Genomic DNA, 15562 nt, shown 5'->3' on the forward strand with positions numbered 1-15562 from the left:
GATTAGCATGTAAAGTTAAGGTGCATGGGATTGGGGGCAAGGTATTGACTTGGATAGAGAACTGGTTGGCAGGCAGAAAGCAAGGAGTTGGAATAAACGGGTCTTTTTCCGAGTGGCAGGCAGTGACTAGTGGGCTACCGCAGGGATCGTTCCTTGGATCCCAGCTATTCACAATATGTATTAATGATCTAGACAAGGGAACTAGATGTAATATCTCCAAATTTGCAGACGACACAAAGCTGGGTGGGCGTGTGTGCTGTGAGGAGGATGCCGAGAAACTCCAGGATGATTTGGACAGGTTGGGTGATTGGGCAGAAGCATGGCAGATGCAATATAACGTGGATAAATGTGAGGTTATCCACTTTGGTGGCAAAAACAGGAAGGCAGATTATTATCTGAATGGCAATAGATTGGGAGAAGGGGAAGTGCAACGAGACCTGGGTGTCCTGGTGCACCAGTCGCTGAAGGTAAGCATGCAGGTGCAGCAGGCAGTTAAGAAGGCAAATGGTATGTTGGCCTTTGTAGCGAGAGGGTTTGAGTACAGGAACAAGGATGTCTTGCTGCAGTTGTACAGGGCCTTGGTGAGACCACATCTTGAGTATTGTGTGCAGTTTTGGTCGCCTTATCTGAGGAAGGATGTTCTTGCCATGGAAGGAGTTCAGCGAAGATTCACCAGGCTGATACCTGGGATGGCAGGAATGACGTATGAGGATAGATTGGGTCGATTGAGCTTATACTCGCTGGAGTTTAGAAGAATGAGAGGGGATTTCATTGAAACTTATAAAATTCTGACAGGACTGGACAGACTTGATGCAGGAAGGATGTTCCCGATGGTCGGGGAGTCCAGAACCAGGGGTCACAGTCTAAGGATAAGGGGTAAGCCATTTAGGACAGAGATGAGGAGGAATTTCTTCACCCAGAGAATGGTGAACCTGTGGAATTCTCTACCACAGAAGGCAGTAGAGGCCAATTCATTAAATATATTCAAGAAGGAGTTGGATATATTTCTTAAAGCTAAAGGGATCAACGGGTATGGGGAGAAAGCAGGGACCAGGTACTGAATTTGGATGATCAGCCATGATCGCATTGAATGGCGGAGCAGGCTCGAGGGGCCGAATGGCCTACTCCTGCTCCTATCTTCTATATTTCTATGTTTCTATGTTCAAAATGATAATGTAAATAAAGTTTTGAAAGCCTGTTTTTATTTGTATGGAACAGTATGTCTATTTTGATGACAAAGATAATATAAGGGTCAGAGACAAAAACCATCAGTGTGCAAAAAAATTCAAAATTACCATAAATTACCATAAATTCCCCAAATTCCCATAAATTCCCAAAATTTCCCAGGGAAAGTTTCCTCTTTTAAAGATTCCCAGAATTTTGCAGCCCTAGTTTGTGGTGTACATTCATGATTTAGATATGAATGTAGGAGGTATGATCAGTAAGTTCGCAGATGAGACGAAAATTGGTGGAGTGGTAAATAGCGAGGAGGGAAGCCTTAGGCTACAGGACGACATAGACGGGTTGGTCAGATGGGCAGAACAGTGGCAAATGGAATTTAACCCTGAAAAGTGTGAAGTGATGCATTTTGGGAGGACTAACAAGGCAAGGGAATACACAATGAATGGTAGGACCCTAGGAAGGACAGAGGATCAGAGGAACCTTGGTGTGCATGTACATAGATCCCTGGAGGCAGCAGGACAGGTCGATAAGGTGGTTAAAAAGGCATATGGGATACTTGCCTTCATTAGTCGAGGCATAGAATATAAGAGTAGGGAGGTTATGATGGAGCTGTACAAAACGCTAGTTAGGCCACAGCTGGAATACTGTGTGCATTTCTGGTCGCCACACTATAAGAAGGATGTGATTGCATTAGAGAAGGTGCAGAGGAGATTCACCAGGATGTTAACTGGGCTGCAGCGTTTCAGCTACAGGTAGACTATCCTTTATCCGAAAACCTCGGGACCAGCCGTGTTTCGGTTTTAGGAAAATTTCGGATTTCGGAAGGTGCGCGAAAACACTTCAGTTTTCAGAGGTAATTCGGTTTTCGGGAGTGCGGATAAAGGATACACTATCCCTTATCCGAAAATAACGACTATAAATACTGTAGTTACAGGGATAAATACTGTAGTACAGTTTATTTGTAAGGAAAACATTCAGTAAAACTTCAAACATGTACAGGTACAAACTAAGCTAAATACCTGTACATAAACATGCAATAAAAGTACATTACATCTGGCTTGAGGATCTTGGAGAAGATGGTACATCAGTGTTGTCATCATTGTCATCAGGTTGGAGTTGGACATCTGAAGATGGGCCAGGAACAGGATTCTCAAGTGATGAAGCAGCATTACATCTGGCTTGAGGATCTTGGAGAAGAGGGTACATCAGTGTTGGCATCATTGTCATCAGGTTGGAGTTGGACATCTGAAGATGGGCCAGGAACAGGATTCTCAAGTGATGAAGCATGACTACGACAGACGGCCTTTTTAAAGACTTCTTCCAGTGTCATCTGTCTCATTAACATTGGTTTCTGTCTAAGCAGTCTCTCTTTAATTGAGTAAACTTGCATAATCTCTTGCTCACTGATAAATGCACGTTTTTCAAGGCCAGCAATTAACTGATCACACATTGTCACCATATCGTCTATGGGGATTTTTTCACCTGTGTTCACAATGTCATCATCATCACCACTACTGTCCTCATGCTTGTCTTTATTTAACACCATTTCAGCAATTTCTCCATCACTCAATGAATTCACAACAGGTGCATCATTGTCAATGTTCAGCACTTCTTCGATGTCAGCTTCCTCTAACGTATTTACACTTTCGGATGATAAACCTTTGGCGTAAGTGAGGAGGTTTGATATCATCATCTTCTCCTGACTGACAGGAAATCCTTCAAACTCGTCATCTGCAGGTCCATCTTCATGAAACATCGTTGAAGGCCAAAGTCTGTGCCAAGCATTTGTTAATGTTGGTTTGTCAACATCGTTCCAAGCATTAGCAACTGCATAAATGGCATCCTTAACATTGAATTCTTTCAGGAAGCTTTGGATTCCTTCGCCTCTGTTGATTGCATCAAGCATAGAGTTCAAAAAAACGTCTTTATACTTGCTCTTCATGGAGCGTAAAATTCCTTGGTCACAAGGCTGTATTAAAGATGTCACATTAGGGGGAAAGTTAATGCCGAAAACATAACTTTTCACAAGAAGTTTGTAAAGTCTGTGGGTTGTACGGTTAATAATGACACAGACTTCAGGAGTAACAAACAAACAGGTCTTTACTATTCGAAGGTCAGGGCGAATCTGCCCCAGCAATCCTGCCACAACACTTATATACTGGTGTGGTCACTATCGGTATTACAGTATACAGAAGCCAACAAGTAGTGCCACCCCTAAAGTAGTTCTCTTAAAGGTGAACGGTTACATACAATAGTTTCCTTAAAGGTAGACGGGTACATACACTACAATCCTCCCTTTTTAGCTTTCAACATACTAAGTCCATAGTGAACATACATTCTAACATATATACAGGTTTATGTAAGACAGTTCATAGATTCAGTCTTTCTGGGGGTTTCCGGATTCTGTCCGGATAACGCCGCAGTGGTGTCGTCATTTCAGGCGGGCTAGGAGGTGCTTCTGGCAAGTTCGATTCGGCTTGAAAAGCCGTGTCAGGTTCAGCTGACTCCAGTATCACTAGATCGGAAGTAGGTGTTCTGGGTATCTCAGTCTCAACCTTACCCGGAGAAAGTGGTGAAGTAGGTTGCCCATTTGTGGCGGACCCTATGATTTGGTCAACATGACGCCTTATTATATTGTCTCCAATGTCCACGGTGTACATCAACGGCCCCAGCCTTTTCCCAATAGTTCCAGGCTGCCATTTCTCAGTACGGTAGTCCCGGGCCAAAACTCGTTGACCGATCTGGAAAGGTCTAGTGACCCTGTTGTTCATGCCCTGGAATTGCCGGTTCTCTACGTCTCTTCTGACGTTTGGTTTTAGTAAATCCAGCCGGCATCTTAGGCGTCTATTACAAAACATCATTGCGGGAGTTTGATTTGTGACCGCATGTGTTGCATTTCAGTATGCCAACAAAAAGCTATCCACCTTATGTTGTAGACTTATGTTTTTATTACTCATGGCCTTTACGGCCTTCTTGAAGGTCTGGACAAACCTTTCAGCCAATCCATTGGAGGCGGGATGGTATGGGGCTGACGTGTAATGTTTAACCCCATTGCTCTTTAAGAACTTCTTGAATTCTTCGGACACAAATTGTGGTCCATTATCAGAACAGATCTGTTCCGGCAGGCCATTCCGAGCAAACATAGTCCTTAACACTGTGATGGTTTTTTCCGTCGTGGTGGTGGTCATCTTAATTACTTCCGGCCACTTGGAGTGGGCATCCACCGCTATTAGAAACATCGAGTCCATAAATGGACCAGCAAAGTCGATGTGTACTCTTTGCCAAGGCGATGAGGGCCACTCCCATGGATGCAGAGGAGCCTGGGGTGGCGCGTTCTGAACCCTCTGACATCCTAGGCAGTTCTTCGTGATCTCCTCTATGTCTCCATCAATGCCTGGCCACCACACAAACGCTCTTGCTAGATTCTTCATCTTTACTCCACCCAGATGTCCTTCATGCAGCTCCTTTAGCACTTTCTTTTGGAGTTTGGGTGGAATCACCACTCTAGATCCACACATCAGGGTTCCTCGACACACTGACAGTTGTTCTTTCCTCTGTGCAAATGCTTGCAGTGTTGGTTCGCTCTGTGCTGGCCATCCCTCCACCGTTACATCATAGACTCGTGAAAGAGTCGGGTCATTCCTTGTCTCATTCTCAATCATTGAGTTTGTTATCGGTAGACACTCCACTATGGATGAGTGGAACAACTCTACTGGGTCCACTATACTCGCTTCTTCTACCATCGGCAATGGCAAGCGGGACAACCCATCAGCATTTCCATGCTGTTTAGACCTTTTGTACTCAATTTCGTATTGGTGTGCCCCAAGTAACACGGACCACCTTTGTAACCTTTGTGCTGTCATGGTGGAAACGGCCTTATTTGGGTTGAATATGGACACCAACGGCTGGTGGTCTGTCAGCAATGTGAACTTTTTACATTGTAGGTAATGGTTGAATTTCTTCACGCCCCACACAAGACTGAGGGCCTCCCTATCTATTTGGGCGTAATTTCGCTCCGCGGGTGTCAATGATCGGGACGCGAAAGCCACTGGCCTTTCCGAGCCATTTGGTAGTCTGTGCGAGAGTACTGCCCCAATTCCGTACGGGGAAGCATCGCAAGCTAGACGAAGGGGTAATGCTGGGTTGAAATGAGCCAACACTTCTTCAGAGGTAATCAACTCCTTGCTTCTGCGAAAAGCCTTTTTGCATTCTTCACTCCACTTCCATGGTGTTTCTTTCCGCAACAGGTCATTCAGCGGATGCAGCACCGTGGATAAATTTGGCAGAAACTTGTGATAGTAATTAATCAACCCCAAGAATGATCTTAACTGTGATACGTTTCCTGGAGCGGGGGCCTTCACGACCGCTTCTATCTTTTCAGGTGACTTATGCAGTCCCTCTCGGTCAATGACATGACCGCAGTATGAGATCCGTTTTTGGAAGAACTCACACTTCTTGCGATTAACCCGAAGGCCATACTCCTTCAACCTGGTGAGTACCAGTTTCAAATTCGTGAGGTGTTCTTCCTCATCTTTTCCCGTGATTAAAATGTCATCTAAGTAGCACTGCGTGCTTGGAATTCCTTGTAACACCTGTTCCATGGCCCTCTGCCAAATTGCTGGCGCCGAAGCTACCCCAAAGACCAGTCTATTGTAGCGATACAAGCCTCTGTGAGTGTTGATGGTGAGGTACTGGCGTGACTCTTCCTCGACCTCCATCTGTAGATATGCTTGAGCCAGATCTATTTTCGTGAAATGCTTCCCCCCAGCCAACGAAGCAAAGATATCTTCAATCCGCGGAAGCGGGTATTGTACCGTGTGAAGCACCGGATTCACAGTGATCTTGAAATCTCCGCAGATACGGACCTTCCCCGGTCCCCCTGGCTTATTACTTGGTGAGGACTTCATGACGGGAACAATGGGCGTGGCCCACTCACTCCAGTCCACTTTTGACAGAACCCCTGATCGTTCAAGTTCTTCCAGTTCTGCCTCCACAGCTGGTCGTATTGCATAAGGTACCGATCTGGCCTTAAAAAACTTTGGGCTTGCATTTTCTGCAATCTTAACCTTTGCTTTAATTTCTCGCAGTGTTCCCAGTCCTTGCTGGAATACCTCCTTAGCTTCGTCCAATATTCTGGACAACCGTTCAGGTTTGACATCCTCTTTTTCGGAATCCACTGTCATGGTGTTTAGTGACTGCCAGTCCAACTTTATTTTTCGGATCCACTCCCGTCCCAGAAGTGGTGGTCCTCCCTCAGGCAATACTTACAGGTCCAACGGTGATGATCTTTATCCTTGTATCTCACCTTGACTTCTATCTTTCCGATGGGGAATACTTTGTGCCCCGTGTATGTCTGTAGTACTAGTTCCGTATCCCGTAGTGGAATATGCTTGAAATTTTTTTTATAGTCATGCTTATTCATGACCGTCAACGCCGATCCAGTGTCCACTTCCATTTTTACTTGGACCTTTGCAATCTGTAGCGTTATCCAGATAGTTTGTCGGTCAGCTTCATTGCTCACGTTGTGAATTCTCAGACTGTCCAGTCCTTTGCATTTGGAGTGTGAGACCGACTTCTGTTCCCTCAGACTCTTCTTAGTCACCTCTTGCACCTTCCCGTACCATTTTTGTGGTGGCTCCTTATTGTTGTGCGTTGCTCCTGACCGGCATACCTTAGCTATGTGCCCGATCTTGCCACATTTCCTGCATTCTTGGTTTTTAAACCAGCATTGATTCTGGTCGTGTGTTGTCTTCCCACAACGGTAGCATTTTATTGTGCTCGAAGTAATTTGGTCCACCCCTAGTGCCGCCGCCTTTAGCTGCATTTCCGCCGTTCCTTTCGCTGCGGCTTCGTGCGATGCAGCTATGAGGACAGCCCTGTCCAGTGTGAGGTCATTTTCTTCCAGTAGTCGCTTCTGCGTTCCTTCTTTGGACAATCCGCATACGAACTTGTCACGCAGTGCCTCTGTCAGATTCCCTCCGAACTGGCAGTATTTCGCTAGCCTACGCAGTTCGACCAAGTATTCCGCATTGCTTTCGTCTTTCCTCTGCGTTCTTGCGTAGAATTTGAATCGTTCAGCCAGCATCAACGGTGTGGGGTTCAAGTGATCCTTCAGCACTGCTACCATATCATCGAAAGTCTGATCTGCCGGTTTAGCTGGTGAGAGAAGATGCTTCAACAACCCGAATGTTTTCGCACCCATCATGTTAAGTAAGGTTAAAGCTTTTTCATCCTTAGCTATTTTGTTAGCCTTACAATGTATCTCAATACGTTCTACGTACGTGGCCCAGTCATCTATCTCCGATTTGAACTCGTTGATGTCCGCCCGCTTAGGCATCTTCCTTTCCTTGGGTACAACACAAGTATTTCTTTAAGTATTCTTATTTATTTGTTTATTTCTAAGATGGCGGTTTTCCCGCGAAAATGGCGGTTTCCCGCTCTTTCCTTCTCGCCCCGCCCACTTCACTGGCGGTTTCCCGCTTCTGTCGTCTTCTCCGCCTAATGGCGGCTTCCCGCGTTTCTTCCCTGGTGGAAGGGGTACGCTTTCCCCACAGCGGACAGGTTCAGCCGCTGGGCTGGCTTCCGCACAGCTCCCCTTACTCGGCTCTGTCTTTTCCTCCCACCCGCACGGCTCTACCGGCGCTGGGTACACCCCGTTAACGGAGGACAGTTCAGCCGCTGGACTGGCTCTCGCGCAGTCTCTCTCTCCGTACCCGGCTCTGTCGCTCTCTCTCCCGCACGTTCGGTTCCACCAGCTCTGGGTACCCCGTTGGTGGAGAACAGCTCAGCCGCTGGACTGGCTCTCGCGCAGTCTCTCTCTCCTTGCTCGGCTCTGTCTCTCTCTCCCACCCGCACGGTTCCTGTTCGCCTTCCAGCCCTCTCGCAGGCCGGTATTTCCCTCCCCGGCTGCGGCTGGGTTTCTCTTCCCGCGCCTACTCCCAGTCTCAGCGCTTCGTGGCTGCGGTCGCTGCCCGGCTTTTCCCGCCGATCGAGGTCCGACTGTCTCACGACGCCGTTGGACCCGACTTCCTGACCGGCTCCGTTCCCCCTCAACCATGGTCGAGTGCACAGCCCTTATCCTCCGGATATTCTCTACACCTTCCCCTACTCACAGTCTCCGCGGCCGCCTTGTTTCCAGCTGATCGGCTCACTCCGCACCGTGGTAGAAGGGTAGTCAGTGCCTGTTGCTAATGGAAGCTTTTGTTGCTAAAGTCTTCCTCCTTCCTCCTGCTGCAGCCTCGTGTTTTCTTTCAGCAGCACGACGAGGGCGGTTGCCTCTCTTCGACGCTCTTCGTTGCTTTGGTAGTCTTGCTGCAGGGTACGATCGGACTCGTCGCCACTGTAAAGTCTGTGGGTTGTACGGTTAATAATGACACAGACTTCAGGAGTAACAAACAAACAGGTCTTTACTATTCGAAGGTCAGGGCGAATCTGCCCCAGCAATCCTGCCACAACACTTATATACTGGTGTGGTCACTATCGGTATTACAGTATACAGAAGCCAACAAGTAGTGCCACCCCTAAAGTAGTTCTCTTAAAGGTGAACGGTTACATACAATAGTTTCCTTAAAGGTAGACGGGTACATACACTACAAAGTTCAGGAGGGGGATGTGCGGAGCAGTTGTCCAGGAACAATAAAATTTTGCAGTTTTCTTCCAGTCCAACTTGCCTGCAATGAGCTCGTGTTGCTGGTACGAAGTGGTTATTGAACCAGTGAGAAAATATTCCTCTGGTTACCCATGCCTTCCTGCTCGCATAATAATGCACAGGTAAATTGCATACACCTTTCAAACATCTCGGATGTTGGCTTTTTCCAATCACTACCAACTTTAACTTGTGTGTGCCTGCAGCATTGGCACACCCAAGAACAGTCAACCTGTCCTTAGCATCCTTAAAACCTGCTGGTGCACTCTCATCAGCCGTTGCTAACCGGGACGGTTATCTGGACCAATATGTCGAGGAGCCGACTCGAGATCAGGCCATTTTAGACTGGGTATTGTGCAATGAGAAGGGACTTATCAGCAATCTTCTTGTACGAGGCCCCTTGGGTCAGAGCGATCATAATATGATCGAGCTCTCAGTCGAGATGGAGAGTGAGGAAATTGAATCAGAGACTAAGGTCCAGAACTTAAATAAAGGGAATTACGAGGGTATGAGACGGGAATTGGGTAAGATTGATTGGGTGGTGTTTCTGGGGGGATTGACAGTGGATAGACAATGGCAAGCATTCAAAGATAGAATGGAAGAATTCCAGAACATGTTTATACCGGTTTGGCATAAAAATAAACCTAAAAGGGTGACTCAACCGTGGATAACGAGGGAAATTAGGGACAGCATAAAATAAAAAAAAAGGGCATATCAACTGGCAAAAAAAAGCACCAGACCGGAAGATTGGGGGCAGTACAGGATACAGCAAAAGAGGACAAAGGGATTAATCAGGAAGGGGAAAATAGAATACGAAAGTAAACTTGCAGCAAACATAAAGACAGACTGCAAAAGCTTTTATCGGTATATCAGGAGGAAAAGACTGGTAAAATCCCAAGTCGGTCCCTTGCAGTCCGATTCGGGAGAATATATAATGGAGAATAAGGAAATGGCAGACCAATTAAACTCATACTTTGGTTCTGTATTCACAAAGGAGGACACAAATAACCTCCCAGGAATATCGGCAAACATAGGGACTAGTGAGAGGGAGGAGCTGACAGAAATTAGTATCTCTAGGGATATGGTGTTGGGTAAGTTGAGGGGACTGAAGGCCGACAAATCCCCGGGGCCTGATAAACTACATCCTAGGATACTTAAGGAGGTGGCCCTGGAGATAGCAGATGCTCTAAGGATCATCTTCCGGAACTCCATTGACTCGGGAACAGTACCCGTGGATTGGAGGGTAGCTAATGTTACCCCAATATTTAAAAAGGGGGGTAGAGAGAAAGCAGGGAATTATAGACCAGTAAGCCTTACATCGGTTGTGGGCAAAATGCTAGAGTCCATTATTAAGGATAAAATAGCGGAGCACTTGACAAATGGGGAAAGGATCGGACAGAGTCAACATGGATTTACAAAGGGTAAATCGTGTTTGACTAATCTGCTGGAATTTTTTGAGGAAGTAACTGGTAAAATAGATGGGGGAGAGCCAGTGGATGTGGTGTACCTTGACTTCCAGAAAGCCTTCGATAAGGTTCCACACAAAAGATTATCATGCAAAATTAAGGCTCATGGGATTGGGGGCAAAGTATTAACGTGGATAGAGAACTGGCTGGCGGATAGAAAACAGAGAGTTGGAATAAACGGCTCGTTTTCGGAGTGGCAGGCAGTGACCAGCGGGGTGCCGCAAGGATCTGTCCTGGGACCCCAGCTGTTCACAATATATATAAATGATCTGGATCAGGGAATTGGATGCAATATTTCCAAATTCGCTGACGTCACTAAACTAGGAGGAGGGGTGGGCTCTGATGAGGATGTCAGGAGGCTACAGTGCGATTTGGACAGGTTGGGGGAATGGGCGGATACGTGGCAGATGCACTATAATGTGGATAAATGCGAGGTTATCCACTTTGGGGGTAAAAACAGGAGGGTAGATTATTATCTAAATGGCAATAGATTGGGAGATGGGGAAGTGCAGAGGGACCTGGGTGTTCTTGTGCACCAGTCACTGAAGGAGAGCATGCAGGTGCAACAGGCGATTAAGAAGGCAAATGGTATGTTGGCCTTCATATCAAGGGGGTTCGAGTATAGGAATAGGGATACCTTACTACAGCTGTACAAGGTGCTGGTGAGACCGCATCTGGAGTATTGTGTACAGTTTTGGTCGCCCCATCTGCGGAAGGATGTTCTTGCCATGGAAAGAGTGCAACGGCGATTCACCAGGCTGATACCTGGAATGGCGGGAATGACCTACGAAGAGAGATTAAATAGTTTGGGCTTGTACTCACTGGAGTTTAGAAGATTGAGAGGGGATCTCATCGAAACATATAAAATTATGGCAGGCCTGGACAGGCTGAATTCAGAGAGAATGTTTCCAATGGCCGGGGAGCACAGAACCAGGGGCCACAGTCTAAAAATAGCGGGCAAATCATTTAAAACAGAGATGAGGAAGAATTTCTTCACTCAAAGAGTGGTGAGCCTGTGGAATTCCCTGCCACAGAGGGCTGTGAAGGCTAATTCAATAAATATTTTCAAGAGAGAATTGGATATATTTCTGAAGGCTAAGGGGATTAAGGGTTACGGAGAAAAGGCGGGGACGGGGTACTGAACTGGTAAGATCAGCTATGATCTCAGACGAAGATCAGCCATGATCTCATTGAATGGCGGAGCAGGCTCGAAGGGCCGAGTGGCCTACTCCTGTTCCTATCTCTATGTTTCTATGTTTCTATGTTTTTCTAGGAACATAGGGCCAGAACAGAGCTGTTTCATCAGCATTGTAAATTTGTTCAGGACCGAGGTTTTCATCCGATATTATTTTTGCAAACTCATCTATGTAATTTTCAGCTGCTTCATGATCAGCAGAAGCTTTTTCACCACAGATTTTCAGATATTTTATACCATGACGCTTCTTAAATTTATGCAGCCAACCTTCTGAATATTCACACTCAACTTCAATGTTCAGTTCTTCATGGTATATTCTAGCTTGCTTCATGACCATCAAACCAGCCAGTGGCACACGTTCACCTCTGCGTTGTCGAATCCACTCAATCAGCACACGGTCAAGATCTTCATTTTTTGCCCTATGCAATGTTTTCCTAATTTTCATTAGTTTATGGTCATCACTGTCAGTGTAAAATTTCAACAACTTGTCTTTCTGTTTCTTTAAGTCATATACGGTGGTGCTTCCCACACCATATTCTTCAGTAAGATGTCGCACAGACACACCACGATCAAGCTTCTGCAATAACTCCACTTTCTGCGATATCGATAATGAGTGATGCTTCCTTCTCTGCTTCTCACCGTTACCCATTGGGGTATCTGCAGCTCTTTTTAGCATTTTCACAAATTGTTAAAAGCCAGCAAATATCTAAGAGAGCAGCAAATATCTAAGAGAGCTGCAAATATCTAAGAGAGCTGCAAATATCTAAGAGAGCAGCAAATATCTAAGAGAGCAGCAAATATCTGAGAGAGCAGCAAATAGCAGCAAATATCTAAGAGAGCAGCAAATATCACACAGAGCAGCATAACACCTGCGTGGGTCAAGCATCGGCAGCGTCGGGTCATGCTTTGCGCCACTTTTGGCTTTCAGAGGTTTTCTGGTTTCGGATGTGCGGATAAAGGCTGGTACACTATCTCTTATCCGAAATGGGGTGGGGTTCGGCGGGGGTGGGGTACGGCGGGGGGGTCGGGGGTCGGGGATCGGTGGGGGTCAGGGGTCGGTGGGGGTCGGGTTCGGCCGGGGGGTCGGGGGTGGGGGTCGGCGGGGATCGTGGTCGTGCGCATTTCGGTTTTCAGAAGTCATGCTTTGCTCCACTTTCGGTTTTCAGAGGTTTTCTGGTTTCGGATGTGCGGATAAAGGCTGGTACACTTACGCTGAGCGATTTCGGTTTTCAGAAGTGCGGAAGAATGCTACACTATCCCTTATCCGGCTAGGCCTGTAAGTCGTGCGCCACTCTGGTCATGTCGTGCGCACGACTTACGCTGACCGAAAAAACCTTCGGTTTTTAGAGGGTTTCGGTTTTCGGAAGTCCGGATAAAGGGTAGTCTACCTGTATGAAGAGAGACTGGACAGGCTGGGGTTGTTTTCCTTAGAGCAGAGAAGGCTGAGGGGGGACCTGATTGAGGTGTACAAAATTATATGGGGCATAGATAGGGTAGATAGAAAGGAACTTTTCCCCTTAGTAGAGGGGTCAATAACCAGGAGGCATAGTTTCAAGGTAAGGGGCAAGAGGTTTAGAGGGGATTTGAGGAAAACCCTTTTCACCCAGAGGATGGTTGGAATCTGGAACTCACTGCCTGAAAGGATGGTAGAGGGAGGAACCCTCACAACATTCAAGAGCATTTAGATGAGCACTTGAAACGCCATAGCATACAAGGCTACGGACCAAGCGCAGGAAAATGGGATTAGAATAGATAGGGCTTGATGGCCGGCGCAGACACGATGGGCCGAAGGGCCTCTTTCTGTGCTGTATAACTCTATGACTCTAGGAGCATGGGGAGGGGGGGAGGCGTGCCCAGAGCTTGATCGGGGGGCCAGAGGAGCATGGATCGGGGGGTTGGGGGGGGAGGGTGGCTGGAGCATGATTGGGGGAACGGAGGAGCATGGTGGGGAGGAGGCAAAAAACATGGAAGGCCAGAGGAACATGGGGGGTGCGGCCTGAAGATCATCGGTGGGGGGTGGGGGGCGAGATTGGAGGCCTGGGGGCGGAATTGGAGGCTGGGGAGGGGGATCGGAGGCCTGATGGGGTGTCTCTGATCATGGGAGGTCGGTTAGGCAGGGACGCTGGATCCAGCAGGTAAATGTAAAGGCACTTACCTCCTGGATCATAAGAACATAAGAACATAAAAAATAGGAGCAGGAATAGGCCACTTGACCCCTCAAGCCTGCTCCACCATTCAATAAGATCATGGCTGATCTTAGGCTCAAAGCAACTTCCCAGCCCGCTCCCCATAACCCTTCACTCCCTTATCTTGCACAAATTTGTCTATCTCCACCTTAAATGTATTTAATGACCCAGCCTGCACAGCTCTCTGGGGCAGAGAATTTCACAGATTTACGACCCTCTGAGAGAAGAAATTCCTCTTCATCTCAGTTCTAATAGGGCGACCGTTTACTCTGAAACTATGCCCCCGAGTTCTAGATTTCCCCACGAGGGGAAACATCCTCTCTGCATCTACCTTGTCGAGCCCCCTCAGTATCTTATAAGTTTCAATAAGATCACCTCTCATTCTTCTAAATTCCAATGAGTACAGGCCCAGCCTGCTCAACCTTTCCTCAAGTCAACCCCCTCATCTCTGGAATTAACCTAGTGAATCGTCTCTGAACTGCCTCCAATGCAAGTACTGTATATCCTTCCTTAAATAAGGAGACCAAAACTGCACGCAGCACTCAAGGTGTGGTCTCACCAATACCCTGTACAGTTGTAGCAGGAGTTCCCAGCTTTTATACTCCAACCCCCTTGCAATAAAGGCCAACATTCCATTTGCCTTTTTGATTACTTGCTATACCTGCATGCTAACTTTTTGTGTTTCATGGACAAGGATCCCCAGGTCCCTCTGAACTGTAGCATTTTGTAATCTCTCTCCATTTAAATAATAGTTTACTTTTTTATTTTTCCTGCCAAAGTGGATAACCTCGCACTTTCCCACATTATACTCCATCTGCCAAATGGAAGTGGGTTGGCGATGGGGACAGTATGCTCTTCCATGGAAAGGATGGCCACCTGCATGGAGCAGCTAATGCGCACATGTGTTTTTAAAGAAGTGTGGTTGTTACGGTTACGTTAATGTTAGGACACATATTAAACTATTCATTTTCACCAGTTTTTGTATGCTGCTTTGGAAGTGCCTTAGTGAGTCGCAGTAAATGGTGAGACATAATTTTACCTACAGCAATGGGAGTCAGTGTGAAAGGAATGGCTTGGTCATTCTAGGGATGCTTTATGGTGTTGTGGGGGGAGCCTGGCACAGCATATGGTAAATCTGGCCATGATGAGGCCATCCTTGGCCTCCCAGGCAGTGATGTGCTCAGGTGCTGCTGGCATCTGGAACTCAGGTTCCTCCTCCTCCTCTGAAGAGGCTATGTGCTCTGTGCCTTGCTCCTCCTGCAACGCTAATCCTCATTGCTGCACTATGATGTGCAGCGCGCAGGAGATGACGGCGATTCTGGATACCCTGGCCAGTGAATACTGAAGGGCTCCTCCAGATCTGTCAAGGCATCTGAAGCGTATCTTCAGCATGCCTATTGTTTGCTCTATGGCACATCTGGTGGACATGTGGCTTTCATTATAGTGCTCCTGAGCCTCAGTACTTGGCCTCCTCAAGGGTGTCATGAGCCACGTCTTCAGTGGATAGCTCTTGTCTCCAAGCAGCCAGTCGGAAAGTCTGTTTGGAGGTTCGAAGAGCTGAGGAAGGGTGGCCTGTTGCATCACAAAAGAGTCATGACAGCTGCCAGGGAATCTGGCGCACACAAGCATAATCATCTTCCTATGGTTGCAGACGAGCTGCACATTGAGGGAGACGAAGACCTTGCGATTCACTAACACTCCTGGGTGATGTGGGGGTGCCTTAATAACCACGTGTGCAGTCGATGATGCCCTGCACCCTTGGGAAGCCAGCCAGAATGGCAAAGCCGAGCGACCGCTCAGTAACACTGGCTTCATCAGTGGCAAAGTTGACATAATTGGCTGACTTGTGAAACATGGCATCGGTGGCCTGTGTGATGCATCTGTGGAT

This window comes from Somniosus microcephalus, chromosome 6 (genome assembly GCF_052327205.1).
Source record: "Somniosus microcephalus isolate GS21.2 chromosome 6, FLI_Smic_1.0, whole genome shotgun sequence".
NCBI classification, from domain to species: domain Eukaryota; kingdom Metazoa; phylum Chordata; class Chondrichthyes; order Squaliformes; family Somniosidae; genus Somniosus; species Somniosus microcephalus.